The sequence below is a fragment of the Petaurus breviceps genome, unplaced genomic scaffold (assembly GCF_028583685.1).
Source record: "Petaurus breviceps papuanus isolate PSGF00001 unplaced genomic scaffold, PetGlider_PUasm1.0 90825, whole genome shotgun sequence".
NCBI classification, from domain to species: domain Eukaryota; kingdom Metazoa; phylum Chordata; class Mammalia; order Diprotodontia; family Petauridae; genus Petaurus; species Petaurus breviceps.
The window spans coordinates 2,696,347-2,720,662 of NW_027187353.1; the positions used below are offsets into that span (position 1 = coordinate 2,696,347).

At 45.3% G+C, this 24,316-nt stretch overlaps 1 long non-coding RNA gene across 1 annotated transcript in view; it reads right to left on the reverse strand.

The window, feature by feature from the left end:
• Nucleotides 1-10,208: 10,208 nt before the first annotated feature.
• Nucleotides 10,209-24,316, reverse strand: part of LOC138148450 (uncharacterized) — a 33,359-nt gene continuing 19,251 nt past the window's right edge. Inside the window, exons 2-3 of the long non-coding RNA XR_011165068.1 lie at nt 18,996-19,169; nt 10,209-10,577 (exon numbers count right to left, since the gene is read on the reverse strand). This is a non-coding gene — a long non-coding RNA (uncharacterized lncRNA). The remainder of the gene's footprint in view (nt 10,578-18,995; nt 19,170-24,316) is intronic.

The window sequence follows — 24,316 nt, forward strand, 5'->3', positions numbered from 1 at the left end:
CTTCCCTGACTGCACCCCAAGACCACCCTGACTGCTCCCTTGTCTCATCTCTTGCTGCCCCTTCTCTTCATGGCCTTTATTTATCAGCTGCCCTTGGGCCATCTAACATTAGAATCATAGAAATCTAGCTAATGTCCCTGTCAAGGGCACAGAGAGAATTAGCGGGAGGGCCAAGATTAGGACCTGGGTCTCTGAAATCTCCATTAGGAAAGAATAGAAAAAGTACTAGCTAGCGCTAAGTTCTAATCCCAGCTCTGATGTTACCTAGCTGAGTGGCCTTGGACAAATCATTCTTTCTGGCCTCAGTGTCTTTATTTGTAAAAATAGGGGATTACACCCTAAGATTCCTTCTACTTCTTCTAGCCTAAAGTCCCATGATCCTTTGGATTGCCCATTCCTTTTGCCAAGATCCCTCTGCTCTCAGACTCACCTAGATAGCCTTTCTCACTTTCCCAGCATGTGTAGGTCCATCTTGACCTTCACTTCCGTGGCCCTAGCCTTCCTTTTTCCATCCCCAATTCCATCTCCTTAGCCCCATGCCAGGTCAATGGGCCCAGCCCAACCAGGGAGGTTTTCTGTCTCTCCAGAAGTGGCCTTTGCTCAACATTGGCCTGGGAGTCATTGAATCACAGAATCTGGGAGTGGAAAGAGGGCTCAGCAACCATCCTGCCCACAAGGAATGCTCACTAGGAGGTACCAGGTGAGAGGGGAAGCTCACTTGCCTCCTGGCTGCGTCCCTTCCCCTTTGGAGCAGCCTGAATTATTAGGAGGTTGATCCTGACAGACCTAGATATTGCCTACATGAAATCCCCCCACCCTGTTCTGCCCCCTGGGGCCAGGCAGAACCAGTCTGATCCCTTTTCCCCATGCCAGTCCTTCAAATATTTGAGAAAAGCTATCATATCTGTCCAGAGTCATTTTTATTTTTTTGCTTTTTTTGGAGGGGGGAGAGCAGGGAAATTGGGGTTAAGTGACTTGCCCAAGGTCACACAGCTAGTAAGTGTTAAGTGTCTGAGGCCATATTTGAACTCAGGTCCTCCTGACTCCAAGGCCATTGCTCTGTTCACTGCACCACCTAACCACCCCCAGAGTCATTTCTTCTCTAGGCTAAATACACCCAGTTCCTTCAGTCCCTTCTCCTTCCTCCTAAATGATATAGTGCAGCAGATGGGGTGCTGGATTTGGAGTCAGAAAGCTCTGAGTTCAAATCCTGCTTCAGACACTTACCAGATGTGTGACTCTGAACAAGTCACTTTACCTATTCTGTGCCTCAGTGTCCTCATCTGTAAAATGAAGGGCCTCTAAGTTTCTCTCCAGCTCTAAACCATTGATTCTATAATCCCACGTTCTCTGCAAAGACCCTTTGCCCCCTTCAGTGTGAGTCTGAGCACATTCCTTGGTCCAGCAGTGCACAATGACCTGGGCTACAGTTTCAGTCTCTGTAAAATCAAGGGGTTGGCCCAGCTACTGCCTCAGGGCTCCCTCTCTAAGAAGACCCAGGAGTCTATGAAAGTCTAAAAGCAAATAAGGAGTGCTCCACTCCAGCCCCTAGAGAGGCAGGAGGCTAGGAAAGATGGAGAAGGGACCCCATCTGGAAATCCACCTTCAGATAGCTTGTCCTCCCTACCTTCCTGGCTGCCCTGCCCAGGCTCAGCTCAGCTCAATAGACATTTCTATTAAAAAGGAGGCACCGTACAATGTGCTAGGTGTTGGTGTCACGTAGACAGCAATAATATAGACCTGCCCCCAGGAGCTTACATTCTAGTGCTGAGTATATGGATAAGGAAACTCAGAATATAAACAAAAATGCAAATTCATTCTGGGGAGGAGGAAGCCCAAGAGACTGACAGACAGCAGCAGAGTCTGAGACAGTCAAAAGGAGAGAGAATCAAAGAGAGACAGAGAGAAAGAACATTTCTTTGGCACTTTCTATGTGCCAGGCACCATGCCTCATGCTTAAAGGAGTCCTACCCACCAGGAGCTTACATTCCAATGGGAACCAAGTGGGAATCAAGAACTGAACCTAACAGGAGGCTGGGCTTGAGCGAGGCAAAGAGAATTCAGGTGACCCTTCAGGGGTTCTCCCCAGGCCTGAGCAATGCTGAAATGGAGACTGGAGCTTGGGGAGCAGGAAGGTGGAATGTCTCTTCCTGAAGCCAGCCTAGCCCTGGTCCCCACCTACTGCTCTGGCTGTGGGGTCACCTTGGACTTGAGGAGGAGATGAAGGACTGCTCCACAGCCCCCGGGGGCGTCCAACCTCACCGTTTCATCTCACAGAGGAGAAAACTGAGGACTAGAGAGAGAAGGTGACTTGGCCCATGTCCTTCCAGCTAGCTGCTGGCAGAGGAGCTGGGAGCAGAGCCCAGATCCTCTGTAAGAAGCACCATGTCTGAATGTGACCCCTGCCCCCCAAAAGTGGGGAAATAGACACAGAGCCAGCTAAAGTCAGGGAGGCTTGTTCAGGGCCCCTTCACCCCTGGCCTCTGTCACAAACACACACAGAGCAGTGACAGTAGCAGCAACAGCAGCAAAGCTCTCTTCTCTAAGGAATTTCCCCTCAATTGTCGATGTTGAAATGTAGACAGAGAAAATTATGGGGAAAGAAACAGGGATGTGGATAGAAATCAATCTCTCTGACAAAGAAGAGAACGTTTCTGTAGGTGCTTATCTGACCTCAGAGCCTTCAAATGGGCAGAGGGAGGGGCCCCAGCTAGGGTCATCAGAGCCAGAAAGGCCCTCAAAGCAGGATGGGGCATGGCCCTGACCACCTAAAGCTACTGTCTGCTTAGCTTGGTGAGGTAGGGTTTGGGTTGGGGGCTGCGAGCGAGGGGAGAGAGTGCTGGGGAAGGGATAGAGAGAGACTGAGACAGCCCTAGAGGGGGGGAGGCAAAGTGGGAGACAGAGCAGATGTTCACCAACAGCTGTGTGGGGGGTGTTACTCACGAGATGCTGACGACCACAAACACTGCAGAAGCCGGTTGACAGTTCCCTGGCAGCGGCAGCAGCCCTGTTCCGCTTCCTTGACAGATAAGTGGAATGCTGCTCTGCAGAGGGCAGCCCCCCAGAGAGGATCAGCAGGTCTGACTTCTCCCCATGTTACTGGAAGCCTCAGGCCTCCCTCGCCCCAGAATGGTTCCTAGCTCCCAGAAGATGGGGGAGGGAGGAGGAAGGAAGGGGATGATGTCAGGAAGAGATGCTGACCCCCACAAGGAAGCCCATGCCCAGTCTGCATTGGGCCCCTGGCTCTGCCACCAATTGGATATGCCCCTTTGGGAACTCCCCTCCTCTGTGGGCCTCAGCTTCCTCCTCTGTAAAATGAGGGGCCCAGACAAGATGCTCCCCATAAAACGGTCTCTTCCAACTGAACCATTCAAGGACCTGCCAAAGCGGTCAAGGTTCCCTGAGGAAAAAACCCAGTCACCAGCCCCCCTACTTTCCATGACTTAAATGAAGGCCTAGATGTTGAAGGGAGGGCTTATCAGATCTGTGGATGGAGTGAAACAGGAGAGAAAACCTACACAACAGACAATAGAACTTGAATCCAAAAATATCTCAATAGGTTGGAAAGATGGGCTGGATCTCAGATAAGATTTAGTAGGAATTAATACAGAAAATGGCCTATCTATGGTTCCCTGACCATAGGCTCAGAGCTGAAAGTACCCTCAGAAGTCATGGAGTCCCAGCTCCTACCGTATTTCCCCGATAATAAGACCTATCCCGAAAATAAGCCCTCCCCTTACTGTGTAAGATTCCTCTAAAATAAGCCCTCCCCGAAAATAAGCCCTATTGAGATTGCTGCTGTACTGAAGGTGATCCCCTGCGCTACACGCTACATTACGGTACCCTCTGTATGCACAGTCCACCCCCCCCCCGGTGAAACGCACACCACGCTCCGAGCTGCATCCAATCAGAGCTGCAGCAGTGAGCGCGTCATCCTGTTCTTCCCCAGTGATTTGCTTATTGAATAAAGGTACATTTTTTTGTTCACATTTACCTGTTTATTAAAATTGCTGTCAATGTTCATTAAAATAAGCCCTCCCCTGAAAATAAGCCCTCTGGTGTTTTTCTGTCCAAAAAAATTAATAAGACAGTGTCTTATTATCGGGGAAACATGGTAGTTTAGAGACAAGGAAAGCAAAGCCCCAGGGCAGTTAAGTGATTCACCCAAGGTCTCCCAGATCCTCTGACTCTGGTCAGTGTTCTTCCCCCTCTGCACTCCTTTCCAAGACCTGGGATGCTGTCAGCGTGGGCACTCCCCTCACCCAAGCAGATCACACCCTTTCCACAATTAGGCAGGATTCAAGAGTTTCTCCATCTCTCAAGCTCATCACGAGATGACTGACTACAATGAGCCTCTCCAGCCTAGCTAAGCGAGTCCTTTGATGGCCAACTGTCTATTAAAGGCCGGCAAAGGAAGCTTTTCCTCCTTGTTCAGACCTGCCCAAGCCTGCATTCTGCTTACATAGCCAAGTTCTACACTTGGGTTTGGAAAATCAAGTGCACAGTAGACTCCAAGTAGAAAAAGTGTGGTTAGATGATGGTTTGTGTGAAAAAGAGCCAGGGGTTCTAGTGGATAGCAAGCTCAGTTGGAATCAACAATGTGACAGGGAAGGCAAAAAAATTAATGTGATAGGGGTGAAGTACCTAGGTCTAGGGAGGAGATGGCCAATCAATCACTCAATAAGTGTTTTCAGAGGTAGTTAGCGGATAGAACAGCAGCCCTCCAGTCAGGAGGACCTGAGTTCAAATTCAGTCTTAGACAGTTACTAGCTGTGTGACCCAGGGCAAGTCACTTAACCCTGATTGCCTAAGGGGGAGGGGAAAAACCTAATGTTTCCTAAGCATATACAAGCACCAGTCCCTTCACTAGGTAAAAATGGACCAGCCCCTGCCCTCCCACAGCTTACAGTCTAGTTCCACTGAGCAATGCCTGGGACAGGCCACATCTTAGGGCATTGTGCTTGGTTCTGAGTGCCACATTCTAGGAAGGGCACTGGCAAACTGGATCCTTGGAGGCTGACCAGGATGGGCTCCTAGAATTTAGGCCCGGGAGGGATATTAGAGAAAAATCATCTCTTCCAACCGCTTCATTTTACAAATGAGGAAACTGAGGCCCAGAAGGTGCCATAAATAGCAATAGCAAAGTCAGGATTCGAACACAGGCCCTGAAATTCTTCCCAAAGCATCATACAAAGAGATGGTCTTACCATCTTACCTCTTAGGTCTCAGCCCTGTGTTGCCGAAGGGTCAGTTGAAGGAATTCATAATGTCTAACCTTGAGAAAACCCACTTGGGGGTGGCAGGGAAATGTGACACTTTTGTTGGAGCATCTTATGGAAAAGAGGTGACCCTCATTCTTCTTGGGCTCAGGAAAGAAGGAAGGGAACATTTCTAAGCATCTACCATGTGCTGGACACTGTGCTAAATACTTTACAAATTCTATATGATCCTCACAACCACCCTGGAAAGGAGGTACTTTTATTATCCTCATTTTACAGTTAGGGAAACTGAGGCAGACCACAGTTAAGTGACTTGACATGGGTCACACAGCTAAAGATTTGAACTCAGGAGTAGCTGACTCAAGGCACAGTGTTTTATCCACTAAGTCACCAAATGGCTACAGATTGTAGAAGGTAGAAAATATCCAGAAGGAAACTTGGGTTGGATATTAGGTCACACTTTATGCCAGCAACTTTCCCTCAAGTTTTCAAAGCTTTTCCCCATTCTTTTTCCCTCATTAATTATCTTTTTTTTTTAAGCAATTGGGGTTAAGTAACTTGCTCAAGGTTACATGGCCAGTTATTTCTGGGTGTGGCGCTAAGTATCCGAGCCCAGATTCGATCCCCAGGTCATCCCGACACTGGGGCCGGTGCTCTTACTCGCTGAGCCACTTGGCCACCCCCCTCATCAATTATCTTTAATTAATTAATTTTACATTCATTTATTATCTCTCCCTTCCACTTCCCCTCTCCCCAGTTGAGCAGTTAAAAGAAAAAGTCATCAGCACAAATACACGGGATCCAACCAATGCCCCCCCTTGTCCATGACCAACAATGCCCACCTCACACTGTGGGTCTCTCAGTCACCTCTTTGGAAGGAGGGGAGTTTCCCCTATTTTTTTCATTTTCAGAACAATCTTGCAAAGTAGATAAAGCAGGAATCATGATCCTCATTTTGTAGAAGAGAAAAGCAATCGGTCCAACATCAGGCAAGAAGCCACATGCGAAGGCCATGACTGAACGTGGTGATGTGGAGACAACAGAGATTTGGGATTCAGAAAACGGCTTAAGTCATAATTTGGCTCCATTGAGCCTGTGACCTTTGCCAAGTGACCTCCCCTTGGTGCCTCAGTTTCCTCATCTGGGAAATGAGAAGAATAGGATCCTAGCTCTGGAGCTTGGAAGAAACCTGGGAAGTCTTCTGCTCCAACCCCCTCATTCTACAGATGAGCACAGAGGTCCAGAGGGGTGACATGACTTCCCCAAGGTCACACAGGCAGTACATGGTACAGGTTCGAATGGATCCCAGGTCCCCCTCCTGAAAGCCCAGGGTTCTTTTCTCTTCCCAGTGTTTTCTCTGCTAATACTTGTGCCTCCCTCAGGAGTTCACAGGGGGGCTCGTGTGGAGAAGGGTTTGTAAAGGGCCCTAGAAACATGAGATTTTCTGTTGATGTTTATTAGAATTAAATCTCCTGATTTGCTGTTATGGATTCCTTGCACCACTCCCTCCCCCCTCCACCTGCTGGGCAGATGTAGGCATGGGACTGGGGCTTCACAGGTCACCTTAAAGTCACGGCTGCCCCTTCTGTCAGCGCAGTAAATGCCCACTCCGTTCATGGCATCTGGAAGTACCAGGCAAGAGTGGACACAAGAGAGCACTTGGCCAGGCACTGGAATAGCAGCCACGATTACATTTTAAATCAGAAGAAGGGGGGAAAAAGCCTCTTAGCCTTTAGGGAGCCTCAGGGCTGGTATTAAGTGAATGGGAGGGGAGTCACCTGCCAGAAGACGCTAGAGGCAGGATCCAAGCTAGGAAGGTGAGCTGGCCAGGGGCTCCCAGGGTCCCTTCTCTCCCTCAGTCTTTCCTCCTCCTCCTCCTCCTCCTCTTCCTCCTCCTCCTCCTCCTCCTCCTCTTCCTCCGTCCTCCACTTCCATCCTCCATTCTCCCCTCTCCTCTGCCCTTCCCTAGATGATGCTAGCTCTTAAAATAGGCCTCCCTCCCCTCAAGTCTGTATTAAACCACTATCTACTGCCGCGGAGTTCCTCTCCCATTGGAGTAGAGGGAAGGAAACAAGGTCACTTAAGTCACAGCATCCTAAAGGATGCTCTCTTGAGGTCCCAGTGACCCAGCAGCTGGCTCTACCAATGGCCCTCCCCAAACCCCTGCCTTCTCCACTTTAGGTGGGAGTGTTTGTAGGCCCCTGCTTAATTAAATCAATAAAGTACAAGTGAACGTCTGGCTGAGGGCCAGGTTTTTACTGATGTGAATGTGGATGCTTTGCATTAACAGCTGTCTGAGGAGGGCTGGGGTGGAAGCAGAGGGGAGGGGAGGCTGAAGGGGGAGAAAGGACCATGGAAGCCAGCAGGGGCCCTGGTTGCTGCCACTGTGTATCCTTCATTAAGTGACTTCCCCTCTCTGGGTCTCACTTTTTCCTCTGTAAAATAAATGGGCAGTTGGATTAGATTATGCCCTGCTAGATCTAACATTCTCTGATTTATACAGGTCATGATGGGCTGCAAAACTGGCTTTCATGTTCCCCAGGTGGCACAATGGATAGAGTGTCTGGCCTGCAATCAGAAAGATTCATCTTCCTGAGTTCAAATTTGACTTCAAACACTTAGCTGTGTGACCCCAGGTAAGTCACTTAATCCTGCCTCAGTCTCCCCATCTGTAAAATGAGCTGGAGGAGGAAATGACAAACCAGTCTAGTATCACTACCAAGAAAACTCCAAATGGGGTCACAAAGAGTCAGACACACCACAACAACAAATTCATCAGGTTCTTCCTTCTTCACCCTTCTCTTTAAAAAAAAATTTGCATTTCTTTCAATATCTTTCATTTTTATATTACCTGTATTTTCCAATATATTCCTCCTCCTTTCAGTGATCTATCCTTTATAATAAAGAATAATATGGAGGGCAAGAGGGACCCAATTCAGCACATGGACCAAATTCAACATTATATACAATATTCTCCACTTTCCCCTGCCTCTTCAGTGAAGGAAGGGAGGCTTCTATGCTCCTCCCTTCTAGTCCCCAGCCCTCAGCATGGCATCAGTGTCAACCCTCTTCTGCACTCCCACCCCACGTCAGGACTGCCTTCAAATCTGCTCTCAGAAATGGGTCTGACATCAGTCACTTACACTTTAGTATAAATTTCAGTCGCAATGCTCCCTCTCCGAAAAGGATTTAAGGTGTCACTGTCAAGGTAGGAAAAGAATTTAGGGAAAATATTGGGGACTTTCCATCAAAGACCACTCTGCTTGTGGATTCTGGGGGCAAGAGAGAGGTTTCCACTGAGCCCTGGAAAGAGAAGCAAGCTGAACCATACTCCTGGTTTCCACCAGCCCAGTTTGGTCAGAGCATAGAATTCCTGGAGGGAAATAGTCTGGAAGAACAACAGGAAAAGAATGGTGGACTTTATTAAGTGGGCAATAGGAAGTCCCTGAAGGTTTTTTAAGCAAAGATTGGCCAGTAGTGTAAAGAATGGACAGGAGCAGAGAAAAAGAGGTGAGAGGGAGTCCTGTTAGGAGATTATTGCAAAAGTCCAGGCAGGTGGCCATGATGACCTGAGCTAGGATGGGGGCAATGAAAAGAAAGAGAAGGGGAGGGATGGGTGGTGTTGCTGAATTGAGTCCACACAGCCTTTGTGTGATGAAGGAAATAAAAGGATCCAAATTAAACCCAGGATTACAAACATGGGAGACAGGAGTGGTTGGTTAATGATGTCACAGGCATCCCATGAAATGCCAAAAACAGAAGAAGGAGCAGATTTCAAGAAAGAAAATGAATTTGACTTTGGACCTATTAAACATGAGATCCCACAGGGCAGCCTGATAGGAATAGCCTATGGACAGTTGGAAATCCCATGTGACCTAAGATTTAGAGCTGGAAGAGGTCTTTGAGGGGATCTAATCCAACCCCACTGGTGTTAAGGGAACTAAGGCCAGAGAGAGATGATATGATTTGGCCAGTGTCACAGAGATGGATAAGTGGTAGATAGAGGGATGACATTCTATATGGATTGAAGACAGATGAGTGGGTAGATGGATGGATAGATGGCTAGACAGATAGCCACAAGTATTTATTAAGCACATATATGTTGGGCACAATACATTAAAAAATGAAACAATCCCTATTCATAAGGAGCTTATATTCTAATAGGGGAGAAAAGTAGGGATATTCTTCACCTCTGATGGGAGAAAAGAAGAGGTTGGCAATGATGAAAAGGGTCAGGATGTGGGTTGCCTTTAGAGTCAGCAAATCTAGGTTTAAATCTGGCCCCTACCACTTAGTACCTGTGTGACCTTGGGCAGGTCACTCTCCCTGGGCCTTAGTTACCTCATCTAAAAAATATGAAAGTTGGACTAAGATACCTAAGGTCCCTTGCAGCTCTAAACTATGAACCTACGAGTTCACATAGGATTATCTCAGTGAAATGGAAGGCTGGGTCATCTGTTTTAAATATGGAATGTGTGAAAGATATACAAGGAAATATATAAGATGCAAATATATAAGACCAACAGCCATTCTCCAAAATACAAGTGGTCAAAGGATAGGAACAAATAGATTCTGAAAGAAAAATGCAAACTCCCCACAACTGCATTTTTAAAATGTTCCAGACCATTAATCAGAGAAATACAAGTTAAAACAACTCCCACCTATCAAATTGGCAAAGATGGAAATAGTCAGTGTAAGAGGGGCCGTGAGGAATTAGGCGCACAGATATATCCCTAGTCAAGATGTAAAGTGAAACAACCATTGTTCGGGGAAACAAGTCAGAATTATATGAGAGAAGTGACTAAACGATTCATATCTTTCGATCTATCAGTGCTACAACTGGACATATATCCCAGGGAGGTCAGTCACAGAAGGGAAAGGTCCCCTATAGAACAAATACTCATATTATAGTATAGTAGCTAAAAACCTGGGGAGAGAGAGTGAAGGCCTATCGATTGGACAGACTTTGGAATGTGACTGTAACAGCATCTTAGCAACCTTTATTTTTGTTGTTCATCCTTCATTTTCAAAGAGGATCAATGATGGCGTGATGTCTTCACTCGTGCTTAAATCAGACTTAAGTAAGGCAGGGTTGTGCAAAGTTGTCAGTCTCACTCTCTCTTCCAGAGGGATTGAAGTACAGGGGCAAGAAAAAAGACAAGATGACAGACGATAGCCCAGGACATGGGTGACCTTGACATCTTCGATGTCTGACCAAGCTCTAAGCTCTCCACAGCGCCTGCTTCAGCCACCTTCATGACCATCGGAACAAATGGTTCTCATCTGACCATTCTGCCAGGGGAAATATTCACATGCCTAGGGTAGACATCCCCCTAATTCACCAACAGGTTTGAGGCTCTATAAGGTAACAAAAAGAATTTAGTGGATCACAAGGTGGCTTGCAGAGCAAATAAAACAGGACCAAGAGAACAATACACCCATCTTCTATGATGCAAGGGAAAACAACACTGAAAATCAGCTGATTTCAGAATAAAACAATTACCCAATCTGATTTTGGAGAATCAACAAGGTACACATTCCCCTCCCCTCAGCAGACAGGCGGAAGGCTATGGATGCAGATGCTGCCACTGTGTCCATTGGCCTTGTATTTTAGAGGGTACTATAATGGGGCATGGGGTTATATCGGGAAGTAACTGAGGTATAATAACCACCCCCTGAAAAAAAATTTATGCAACTTTTTTTAAGGATGGCAACGGCATGAACAGTGAAAGGGGAGAAGACAACATTTGGTACATTCCTTATAGAAATGAAGATAATAAATGGATAAAATGGAGTAGAAGAATTATCCAGCTGCATCGGGGCCCGGGTGAGGTTCTCTATGAATTAGCTATAAGGGGAGGCGAAGTACTATCCACGGCATTCTTCTAGAGGAAGATGGCCCAGGTCTGATGGTGCGTGGGGCAGCCTAGGGTTTGGAGGACACCGAGGGAAGCGTGCAGAGAGGGGGGAGAATGGAAGCATGCCAAAGACATGTCACCTTACTTCCTTGTGACACAGGACCAGGCAATGCCAGCCGTTCTCATCATCAGCCCAACGGTGATGGAGAAAGTGTGACCAGATAATACTTAGTATGAATTCTCCCTGGAGGTCTTAGTGGACTGCAAGCTCTTTGGGAGACCAAAGCAGGCCATGGTGAACAAAAAAGCTAACACAGCCTTAAGATTAGGCGGAACATCCTTTCTCAGACAAGACAATGGTCCTGCTCCACTGTCCTAGGAAGACCACGTGGGGGATGTTGTGTTCAGTTAGGGCACCATATTTTAGGAAGGACATTGAGAAGCTGGGTTATCTCCAGAGGAGGGTGACCAGGTTGATGAGAGGACAGGAGAGCTGAGAATGTTCAGCCTGGAAAAAGAAGACTTAGGGGAGACATGAAAGCTGTCTCCAAGTCTCTGCCGGGCTGTCTTGTGGAAGACGAATTTCCCTTCTGTTTGTCTCCAGAGGGAAGAACCAGAAACAACATGTACAAGTTTCAAACAAGGCAAATTGTGTCCCAATGTAAGAATTCCTATCAATGATAGCTGCCCACAAGTGGAAAAGGCTGCCTTAATAAGTAGTGAGTTCCCCGTCAGTGGAGGTATTCAAGTAAAGGGCAGTTACCTCTTGTCAAAGATGATATAAGGGTATGACAAAAGATAACATCAAGTATATATTAGGTTAAAACTCCTTGAGGTCAAGGGCTGGTTTTATTCTTCTCTTTGTAACCCCCATCCCTGGCACATATTGTTGTTTGTTCAGTCCTTTCAGTCTTCTCCAACTCTTTGTGATCCCATTTGGGGTTTTCTTGGCAGAGATACTGAAGTGGTTTGTCATTTCCTTCTCCAGCCCATTTTACAGATGAGGAAACTGAGGCAAACATGGTTAAGTGACTTGCCCACGGTCACACAGCTAGTAAATGTCTGAGGCCAGATTTGAATTCAGAAAGATGAGTCTTCCTGACTCCAGGCTCCAGGCCCTGCACTCTGTGCACTATGGCACCACACAGCGGCCTGCCTGGCACATGGGAGATGTTTAATAAAGGCTCAGGAAATTCATTAAATGCTCTTTTAGCTCTCACCCAGCTCTGAAATCTTGAGTCTATGAATCTGAGACTTAGCTCTCAGCACTGGCTGGAGCTTGTACCAAGCCCTCATAGACTTCGATCAATCAGTAAACACTTAACTAAGTGGCTGCTGTGCCAGGCACTGGGAATGAAAAAAAAAAAAGGAGCAAAAGGCAGTCCCTGCCCTTGAGGAGCTTATAATCTAATTGTGGAACTAGTATGCGAATAAATATATATAAAGCAAGCTATGTACTAAGCTCCCTGAGGGCAGCCGGCTTTTTTTTTTTGTCTTTGTATCCCCAGTTTCTAGCATTGTAATAGTGGGTGTTAAATAAGTGCTTATTGAATAATGATCAAGTGGATGAGTGGATGGATGGATGGATGGATGGATGGATGGATGGATGGATGGATGATGGGTGGGTGGATGGATGGATGGATGGATGGATGGATGGATGGATGGATGGACGGATGGATGGATGATGGGTGGGTAGATGGATGGATGGATGGGTGGATGGATGGGTGGGTGGGTGGATAAACAGCCTTGCTTTTGAGAAGATTCCATTTAAGAAAGGCAACAGCAAAGAGAACCATCATTGAGGAGACCACCCAGAGAGAGACCCTGAGCAAACACATCTATGCTGTTCTCATGACTGGCCGGCTGGTGATATGTTGTTAATATCCCATACATTGAAACCAGAAGGCAACCTTGGCCTCAACCAAGAATGTCAGACTAATTCTCCCTCTTTGGGGAGCTGCAAGACGTCTACCTAAGGGATTTCTATGGAGCTATGTCCTACCATCTCTGGATCCATGAATTTCCAAATTCTTGCGAGACGGAATTGAAATGAGTCAAAAACTCAAGGAATTAAGAGCCCCGGGCTCACAGAATGTCGACCCTGGAAGGATCTTCCCTGCCTTTTAGTCTAATGTCAACCTTTTACTCATGAGGTGAAGAAAGTGCCTTGTCCAAGGTCACTCAGTCTCCTAGTGAGAGAGCCTAGGCTAGAACCAAGACTCCCAGTCTAGGGTTCATTTCACCCAACTACACTGAGCTTGCTTTGGGCCTTCTAACAGGGAGGCCACTTTTGTATGGACATAAGGAAAAACTTCCCAGCAATTAGAGTTCCCCAAGTGGGATGGGCTGCCTTAGGAGGCAGTGAGTTCCCCATTCCTGAGGTCTTCTAATGGAAGTCTGGACACTTGACGGGAATGTCATAGAAAACAGTCCTACACGGGGTTGGACTAGAGGGACAGTGAAGTTCCTTCAGAATCTGAGACTCTGTGATTTTAACTAGAAACAGATGCTCCCCAAGTTAGAAATGCTCCAGAGGCCCAATTTGGCACCTCCTCTCCCTCAGCCCCAGCTTCTCCCGCTTCCCACCCTGTGCTGCTCCAAATGAGTCCCAAAGAGAAAGACAATAAAATTCAAGAAATTTGAAAAGGTCAGAACCCTGGAATGTGATCCTAAGCTATCCCAGGCATCGTGGTCTAGTGGTGAGAGAGCCCTGTGACCTTGGCCAAGTCCTGTGCCTAGACTCTCTGGGCTCTTTCTAGATAATCCTCCCAGCTGAGGCTTCCTCTCCTTCCTACGTAGGACCATCACTCTGGGAAGGCCCTCAGTCATGCTTCAGCTCACTCACACCTGGACTCCTCTTCCTGCTCCTCCTCCTCCTCTTTTTCCAGGATTTCCCCCACCCAGGGTACCTCTCCCTCCCCTATCCAGCTCCCTTTTATGTGTTGTCTCCCCACCTTAGGGGGGAAGCTCCTCCCAGAGATTTCATTACCAAGGCCATCATTAGTGAAAGCATCCCCATATTCACCAAAATATTTACAGCATCAATTTTTGTGATCACAAGGGGCTGGAAACAAGAGAAATCCATTGACTGGGAAATGGCTGAACAAACCATGGTACATGAATGGAAACAAAAGGCCCTGTGAGGTAAGAAATAATGACTGTGATGAATACAGAGAAGCTTGGGCGAATCTCCATAAACTAATGCAGAGTTGAAGTATCCCAAGCCAAGAAAACAATAGAGGGGTGGCTAGGTGGCACAGTGAATAGAGCACCGGCCCTGGAGTCAGGAGGACCTGAGTTCAAATGCAGCCTCAGACACTTATGTGACCTTGGGCAAGTCACTTAACCCCAATTGCCCTGCCTTCCCTTCCACTCCAAAAAAAAAGCAAAAACAAAAAAAAAAACAGAACAAGGGGGAAAAAAAGCATCAGCCAAAGAATAGAATTAGTTAATATGACAATATTTAACAATTTCCAGTTGTTAATGACAACTTCTTAATAAAAAAAAAGACACATTTTAAATTATCCCTTAAGGGTTCTGATGAGAAGCCCCAAGTTCATCTAGCTACTTCTTGGTTAATGCATCTTAATAAAAAATTGTTAACAGCAACAGTGCAAATAGGCAGAACTGATAGAGATTGTAGCCAAATTATAAAGAAGAAGCCTGTCTTTGAAAAAAGGTAGGTAGTGTTTTGTTCATTCTACAGATGAGAAAGCTGAGGCCAACAAAAGTGAAAGGTCAGATAACTAGTGAGTGTCTGAGGTTGAATTTGAACTCAGGTCTTCCTCACTCCAGACCCAACACTAGCTAGTCTGCCACCAGCTGCCCCTAGGGAGCTGTCAAGCTTGCTTATTTGCATTCCCAGCACTTATCACGGTGTTAGGCAAATAGTAATCAGTAAATACTTTCTCCATCTATCTCTTCATCTTACCATTCATCCATCTCTCTATCCATTTATCTATCTACCTAGGTTAGCACAGTGGAATGATCCCTGGGCCTGGATTCAAGAAGACCTGAATTCAAATCCAGCTACACATACCAGTTCTTTAACCCTGGGCAAGTCACTTAACCTCCCTGTACCTAGTCTGCAAAATGGGGATAATAATAGCATCTCAGAGGGTTGTGCTGAGGACCAAAGGACAATAATCTGTAAAGTGCTTAGTGCAGTACTTGACACATAATAAATTCAAAGTCAACTATTATGATGATTATCTACACATCGTTCGATCTATCCATTCATCTGTCTATCTATGACCCAGTCTCCCTAGGTGACTTGCTGCAGTGGAATGAATCTGGGTCTGAAGTGAAGGGGCCTTACTTTGAATTCTCTGTCTTCCACAAAATCCTACTCAGTGATCCCCAGGGAAAACACCCACAAAGGGCTCCCACAGATCTCCAAAGCCCACAAAGGACCCACAGCTGGGTTTCAAGTCAATCCACCTGTGGAGGAAATTCATTCCAGCTGCCCCCTGTGTGCATCCTGGCCTCCTGGCCCACCTCCCAGGCCAGCTCACTTCCCCTCTAGGCCTTGTTTTCCCCAAGTACAAAAGGAAGAGATTGTACTTGATTGGAGGGGTCACATCGAAGCTGACTGGCCATATTCTACTCCCAACTTTCTCCAGCATCACTGAATCAGATTAAAATACACCTGGGAAACAGTTAAAATAAATAAAAATTCAACAAAATAGATAATGTTACATTTTAAAACTAAGTCAATATGCAGCCAGAGGACCCTCCAGTATGGATTAGTGGTCCCCCAAATCTTTCAGTGATTTCGAGATCCCCTACAGTTCTAACATCTCTGGGGTCCCCTCTACTTTCCACCCTTTTCACGCCCTGGCCTGCCCATCCTGACCTGACCAAAAAAGGCTCAAATAAAATGGAGAAGCTGTTAAGGTTTGTTAGGGGTCTAACCTCCCCTCCCCTCTCCCAGCTTCCCAGAGATCCCATCTCTTTCCCCACCTCCCCAGATAAAAATCACCAGATTCCCTTTATAGGATGCACACTTACTGGACATCCAAAGACAGACCCTCCTCCATCATTCCCATCTCCTAGCCAGGTAGGTGGGAATGCTATTTGGTGAGCCCCTGGGGAAGTGTGGCTTAGATTCAGTAAACCCTAGTCTTTACTGACTCACTTCTTGGGCAAGTGACCTCCTATCTTTGAGCTTTATTGTCCTCATCTGCAAAATGGGAACCACGGTTTCCTTTATCTGTAAAATGGGTATAATAATAGCACCTACTTCAAAGGGTTATTGATTGGACCAAAGGAGATAACAACTGTAAAGTACTTAACACAGTTTCTGGCTAATTGTAAGTACTATGGAAAACTTAGCTACCATTATTCTCTCCAGCTATTGGCCTATCCATTCATTCGCCTATCTATACCTCAATCTCCCTACTTAAACCACAGTACTTATCAGAGCTGAGGTAAGGAAATGCTTTGTAAAGTGGGAGGTGTGTGAGGGGTAAATTAGCTTTATAATTATATCATCAACCCCATGGTTTATCTCCCAGGGCAGTTAGAAGGATCCAATGAGCTAATGTGTGTAAAGTAGTTTTGTCAACAGCATAAGATCAAGATTATGATTTATTATTGCAAATGGCACATCCCACCTAATGTTGCCCTCAACCAAAGTTATTTCCTAAATATTGTAATAATCTTTTCCATCATATGGTCCAGAACCCAGTCCCAAGGCCAGTTCAGATCAGCCTCTGCTCCCTACCCAAGGGCCTTGAATCCCTAGCCTACAGAGATCCCCAGCATCTCCATCCCACCTTCAGCTCTGGTCCAATGGAATTCACTCCTTCCCCCTCCCCCAATATTGTTTCACCTGTTCTTTTCAAGGGATTGGTCATTGACATAGGCTCTGTATCCCTAATCTCTGGCTATAAATGGGACTTCACTGGAACTATTGACTGGGGAGCTAAGGACTAAAGATGGGGCTGGGGGGGTACAGAGAAAGAAAAAGGCCCAGCATAGGGACTGCTCCTCAGAGATGCAATACTGACCAAAGGTTTTAGAATTTAAGATAAATTAATTTATTCATTTACTAATAAAGCATTTCTTAAATATTTACTATGTACAAAGCAAAGATGGGCAGTTATGTGGTACAGTGGATAGAGTACCAAGCCTGGAGTCAGGAAGACATCTTCCTGAGTTCAAATTCAGCTTCAGACACTTACTAACTGTCTGACCTTGGGCAAGTCACTTAACCCTGTTTGTCTCAGTTTCCTCACCTGTAAAATGAGCTGGAGAAGGAAATGGCAAACCATGGTGGTGTCTCTGCCAAGAAAACCTCAAATAGGTCACAGGGAGTTGGACATAACTGAAACAGTTGAACAGTAACAACAACATATACAAAGCACAGTGCTAAACACAGGAGTCACAACTAGGAAACAGTCCCTGCCCTCCAGGAGCTTTCATTCTAATAGAGAAAACCACGTAGGTAGGAGGTTTCAGCTTCAGGTCAGATGGAAGGGTCCCCTGGTTATAGACTTAGAAGTGGAAGGGCCCTTAAAAATTATTTATTTCAATCCTCTCGCTCTTAGAGAAGGGAAACTGAGGCCCAGAGAGGTTGAGTCACTTGTCCAGGATCACATACAAGCAGCAAGTAGAAGAGCAGGGATTTGACCCCAGGACCCCAAATCCGCCATATTGCATCTCCTCATCTGGGCACTGGTTGGGAGATCAAATTCCACCTCATGAGAAAGACAGGAATGGATTTCAAACATTCGAGGAAGAGACACCCATTCTTTGAAATCACCATAGAAATGTGACTATTATTACTATCATTATTTTTATTTAATAGTAAGCGCTCTCGCCTCCTCCACAGTTGGGGATGGTATGAGCCCCAACCTCCTCAACTCCCTCCTTGGAACCAAGGGTCCAAATCTCTGAAGTCTCAACTAGACCATCAGCTGGATGTGTAGGCACTAGTGGGTGGGGTAGCCTAATAACGTAGGCCTGCACTAATTTTCTCATCTGTAAACCAAGGATAATGACAGGATCTGGGATGCTGAAGGTGTGAGGAAAACTAGTGAATGCTTGCCCAGAACATAAAGAAATCTCTAGATGAAAGGATATGATTAACCACAAGGTGTTATTAAGAAAAGGGGAGGAGAGGGTAGTCAGCCATGGAAATCCTGATGACATCAGACACAAGTCTGCGAATTACCTCCCAAGACCAGGTCCACATGATAGTTCAACATCACTGGAAGGTACAACCTGACCCAAGAAGACATCTGCCCAACAAAAGTTCTTCCCTGTCTCTGCCCCATGTCCTAAAACCCATTTCAGTTGACCACATTCTGTCACATAGGATTTCATTGGGCATCTCTATGTGTCCAGCACCTTTTAGGTGCTGTGAGTCACATGGAGTCAGTCAGAGCATCTAAGATGGACGAGACATGAGGTTATTGAGTCCAACCCAAACATGGACAGGAATCCCAACAAATGGCGACCTGGAAGCTCTAAGAGCTTCTGTTTCTATTTGACAACCTCCAGGGATGGAAGGTCTTCCTCTTCCCCAAGGCAGCCCATTCCAATTTGAGGCAGCTCTAATTATCAAGAAGTTCTGCCTCATATCAATCTAGGATCTGCTTCTCTGAGACTTCTGCCCAGTGCTCCTGGTTCTGGTTCTGGGGCCAAGCAGAATAGGACTAATGGCCAAACTTTCAATGTTCTTAACATGTGGTGCTCAGAAATAAGCATGACAATCCAGCTGTGATCTGACCAGGTCAGGATGTCAGAGGTCCTAGCACCTGCCTGCATTTGAGACTATGAATGCTTCTGTTACTGCAGCTCAAAAGTTATCTTTGGATTGCCTCATCCTATCATTGATTCACGCTGACCACTGAAACCCCCAGATCTGCTCACACGGACTGTTGTCCAGCCTCATCATTCCTCCCCTACTTACATGGTTGATTTTTTTTAATCCAAGCACAAGGTTTTACACTTATCACTCTTCAATTTCATTTCAATAGCTTCGCCTCCTTGTTCCAGCCAATGAAGATCTTTGGGGATCCCAGGTTTGCCATCCAAGGACGTTTCTTAGGGGCAGGTAGAGGGCACAATGGATAGAGCCTTGGTCCTGTAATCAGAAAGACCTCATTTCAAATCCAGTGTCTGACACTAGCTGTGTGAACCTGGGCTTAACCTCTGTCTGCCTCAGTTGCCTCAACTGTGAAATGGAGATAATTACAGCACCAACCTCCCAGCACTGCTGTGGGAATCAAATGAGATGCTATTTGTAAAGCACTTTGCACTGTACCTGGCACATAGTCGGAGCTTTATAAAAGCTTCTTACCTTCACACACCCTATCTAACAAATTTGATGAGCATTCTATCTACCCCTTTCTCAAAGTTATTAATTTAAAAAACAAACATTTAACAGACATAGGCTCAAAGAATCTCAGAGTTGGAAAATACTTTATCATCAATCAACCAATCAATCCACCAGCATGTATTAAGAACCTACTATGGGTCACTGTGTTAGACACTGGAGATATGGAAAGGAAAATGAAACAGTCCCTGCCCTGAAGGGGCTTACATTCTCTCAGGGAGAAAATAGACAGATAAATAAAATACTTAGGCACAGTCTTACAAAACCATATGTATTCAGATGACATAAAGACTTAATATTTAGCTAGTAGAGGCGTCTTCCAGCAAAAGCTACATGTTAGGTGTTCATGTGGTTATATTTGTATTTGAATATCAAATTATCAGACTACTGCTAATCATTTCTATACTCTGATATAACAGAGATATTTCATTTGCCCTGGTCATTTAATTTCTAAATCAATGCAGAAGAAGAAAAATAATATTATCTACATATAAATTTTACATAGAGATCATCTGATCTAACCTCTTCTTTTGAAGTGGACTTGCCCACGATTACAAAGGGAAAGGAATCTCTGAATTCAGACTCAACTGATAACTGTACTTCCTCCTCCGCATTCCTCTCTGCCCCTCCACTCCCTCCACCTGTCACTGGGATGTCAGTTCCATTACTAAAGAGCCATTAAATTGGATCTGGAATGATGAACCTTAGGTTATTAGCAACTAACACCATAGTGGAAAAATGTGTGCCCTCTTTCCTATTCTTCCCATCAGTCTGGGGAGGTAAGAAATACACACGTGGAAAAGAGAAAACTTAAGACCACCTATGATTTGTGGTTGAAAAGGAATATGAGAGATCCTGAGGTTGGTTCAGGAGGAATTCCTGGAAGTAGTGACCTGTTAGTTGAATGTTGAAGCTGGATGTTCCATCATGTAAGCAGAGATGGGAGGAGAAAGCATTCTAGGCTTTAGAAATGACAGGAACAAAGATTCAGGGTCAGGAACAGTGGAGACTTTACATTTATTCATCTCATACTGGCTTTGGAGTCAAAAGAACTGGGTTCGAATTCCAGCTTTGCTATTTTTTTATATGACCTTGGGCAAGTCAATTCACTTCTCTAGGCCTCTGGTTTGGAGTTGGATCAAATGGCCTCTAATGGCTCCTTCCATCTGGGAATGGATGAGCCTTCACTCAGCCCCTGTCCAAGGTCCTGGCCACTCAGGTGGCTGGAGAGAGAGGCCAGGTCTGAGCTCAAAGAAGGTGACAGGGGCACTGTTGAAGAAGGGCGTCACTTTCCTTCTTTGACAGGGAAATTTGCAGCATAATTAAAATGAAATGTTGATGTCTGTGTTGCATGTTGCAATATTGATGTATGGGACGCATAAAACATCCAGGAAGGCCTGGTTCCACTTGGTGATTTATGACTAGAACCATCCCAGAGCTGGCTGAGAAACCCAGGAAATAGTGGGTGCACATCAGGAGAAGGGATTGTGCTTCATCGTTATAAAATAAGGAAATGGAAATAGGCAGAATTAAGTGCAGCCACCAAAGAAACAGCCTCCTGCTTTATGGGCCGAGTGTACGCCTTCTGCTGATGGAGGTAAAGAGTGACCCTCTTGCCTCTCCTGCACCTGAGACACATCCCATGCAAGGTGCTTTGGGAGTGGATAGGATGGCACAGCTCCAGCAGACCCCAGTCCATCTAGGCATTCCTTCTGCCATTCTCTATCCAGTCCCTTAAAATCACTGGGGAAATGGCCTTCTCTGTATATCTCCACCCCTGCCTCTGGTCTTTGCCCTAGCTCATCATTCATCACAAGTACTTCCCCCTTCCTTCCCTTGCACCCTCTGAGACTGGACGTGGCTTTAGAGAAAGGGCTTTCTTAACTCAAAATTAAGGTAATTAGAATAAAAGCGAAACACATCACAGAGTAAAGTTGTCAAAATAAAAAAAAAAACACTGATGTATACATATATGCACAACATACATGTATATATGTAGATTAGATATACACACATACATACCACAATTACATAGATATGTATGCATGGATGCTAAGGGAATAGCAATGCCTACTCTTTGACAGGCACTGTGCTTAATATTAACTCATTTGATCCTCACAACTATCCCAGGAGGGAGGTGCTAGTATTAATTATCCCCACTTTACAGATAAAGAAACTGAAGCAAACAGAGGTTAAATGACTTGTCCAAGGGCACACAGCTAGTAAGTATCTAAGGCTGAATTTGAACTCCCACAAACATGGAGGGAAATCAACACCACTACATCCATCAGGGTTGCCCCTTGCTGCCCACTATGGGCGCCCTCCATGCAAATAACAGGCAAATTCATGAAATGTTCCTGATGTTTTTCAGCTAAAATACTTACCTTTCTCTTCTCTCTACCAAGCCTTGCTTCAAAAATGGGTTTAGGACTCACCTCCTTTAGGAAGACAGTCTCTATTAACCCTACAAAGCCCCAACCATGAATGTCCCATTCTTTGGGTACCATTTTGAAATGACACAAATCTTTGTCTTGTTGTCATTATGGCTTTTCCACGTATGCACTGGTCTGTTTGTGGCATACGACTGTAATCTCCACATGGGACAACACCGTCTCTTTGGGACTCCCCCTTTCTAACCCTGTTAGACCTAGAAGGAATTTTAGAAATTGTCTAGTCTACCCTCCTCATTCTACAGGTACAGAAAGCAAGGAGTAGAAAGTTTGAGTGATTTGCCCAAATAATTAGTTTTCAATTGGGTTACAATTTTTTATGTTGATATTATATGACAAAGGACAAAGTTCTTAGCCTAGGTCCCCAAATCTAGCACTCCTTCCAATGTACCATATTCTGAAACACAGTTTCTTCATGTGTCAGATGGGACTGATAATTCCCAGCCTTGTTATTACCGGCCTTCCTGCTGTTGCTCATGTGACTATTCCCCAAGCCTAAAATATATCCCTCCCTCCTCACCCCCACCTCTCAGAATGACTCATTCCCTTCAAAGCTCAATTCAAGAGCCATCTCCTACAAGAGGCCTTCTCTGATTGGCCCAAAGCCAATTTCACAAAATTACCTTGATTTACTTCATGCATCCAGGACAGCTAGGTCCTAGGGCTAAAGTCAGGAAGATCTGAGTTCAAATCCAGTGTTAGACACTTACTAGCTATGTGACGCTGGATAAGTCATTCATTTAACCTTGTTTGCCTCAGTTTTCTCATCTGTAAAATGAAATGGAGAAGGAAATGGCAAACCACTCCAGTGTCTTTGCTAAGAAAACCCCAAATGGGGACACAAAGATTCAGACACAACTGAACAATAACAATGCTAAGAGGATGATGATGGTAACAATGGCACTGGCAAGCAATGGGCCTGAATCACACATAGTCTTTGTAGTAGATCAGGGCCTACTCCCCAAGGTGTGATAGTAACTAATAAATAAGTGAGGGGTCAATCACAGAAAGGACAGGCTTGGTGGGACTAGGGAGAGGGGAGGGAAGAGAAGCAAAATAACAGGAGACTGAAGAAGTCTTTCATCTTCTATCCATACACTCTCTCTGTGGATGGAAGGTTCCCTCAGGTAATCTGTATGAAGTGACAATATATGTAAATATGTGCATATTCATTCATGCCTACATGCAGGACATGCATATGTATATATTAGTTAATACATGTATATCTATTTCAGAGCTCCATGATTTCATTCATGTGGACAGTCTCTCCATTTATGCAGATAACAACCCCTCCAAGCCTGAGTAGACCAATTCCCAAGTACCTGAGAATGGAGGCAGTGTGGTACAATGGAAAGAGCATTGGATTATGAGGTATAAGAAGACCTGAATTTGAATCCTGCCCCAAATATTTGCCAGCTAAATGCCTTTGGGTACTTCCCTGGACCATGGCCTCTTTATCAAAAACAAAGGAAAAAGGAAAGGGTCAGACTAGGTTATGTCAAAGAAGCCCTCTGTCTCTGAATCTCTGATCTTCTCTATGACCCATTATACTTCTAAGACAGGGCCAATATAAGGAAAAGACTTTGTGAGCCTTTAAATTCCAAGTCAATGTGAGTTATGACTTTAAAATCCAGCACTTGATGGCCAACTTTCTGAACTTTGAAGCCTCTTTGAGCTTAGGCAGGCTGATCATTGCCTAGGCTCTACTCAGAGTTTCCAACTTGGTAAGACCCAAGGTCAACTTGGTGCCGCCATGTTCCAGTGGAAGAGACGGATATAATCAACCAATCAATAAGTATTTATGACATGCCTACTCTGTACAAGGCACCATACATGCACTCACTTAAGGTAGATTTGTGTGTGTGTGTATAGAAGGAAGTACAAATATACATATTCACAGAGAACTCTTGTAGCAAAGTGTTAGGGGTTTGTAGGCTTTGGGTAAACAAAAGATCAAAACAGAGTTCAGATTCATGAATTCCCCTCTGGGATCTATAGACAGATTTCAAGGGATCCTTGAACTTGGATAGGAAAAAAAATGCATCTCTATTTTCAATACCTCCCACTGAAATTTAGTTTTTTCTTCAATTAGGAACATAGAGAACAAAACACTCTTCTGAGAACTCATTTGTAGGTTTCACCAGAAGGCCAAAGGGTCCATGACACAGTCCTTGGACTGGAGTGATTAACCTTAATCAGTTAGTCAATCAATAAGCCTTTATTAAGCACCTACTATGTGCCAAATACCATGCTAAGCACTGAGTATACAAATACGAAAAAGAAAAACAGTCCTTGCCCTCAAGGAGCATACAATCTAATGGGAGAGCACAACACACAAAAGCAAACTGCAAAGGTTGTGGGAGACTTTCAGGGACCTCAAATAGTACGTTAAATGCTAGAAGGACTGGGTAGGTCAATTATTGACGCAAGAGTTGTTTTTAACCA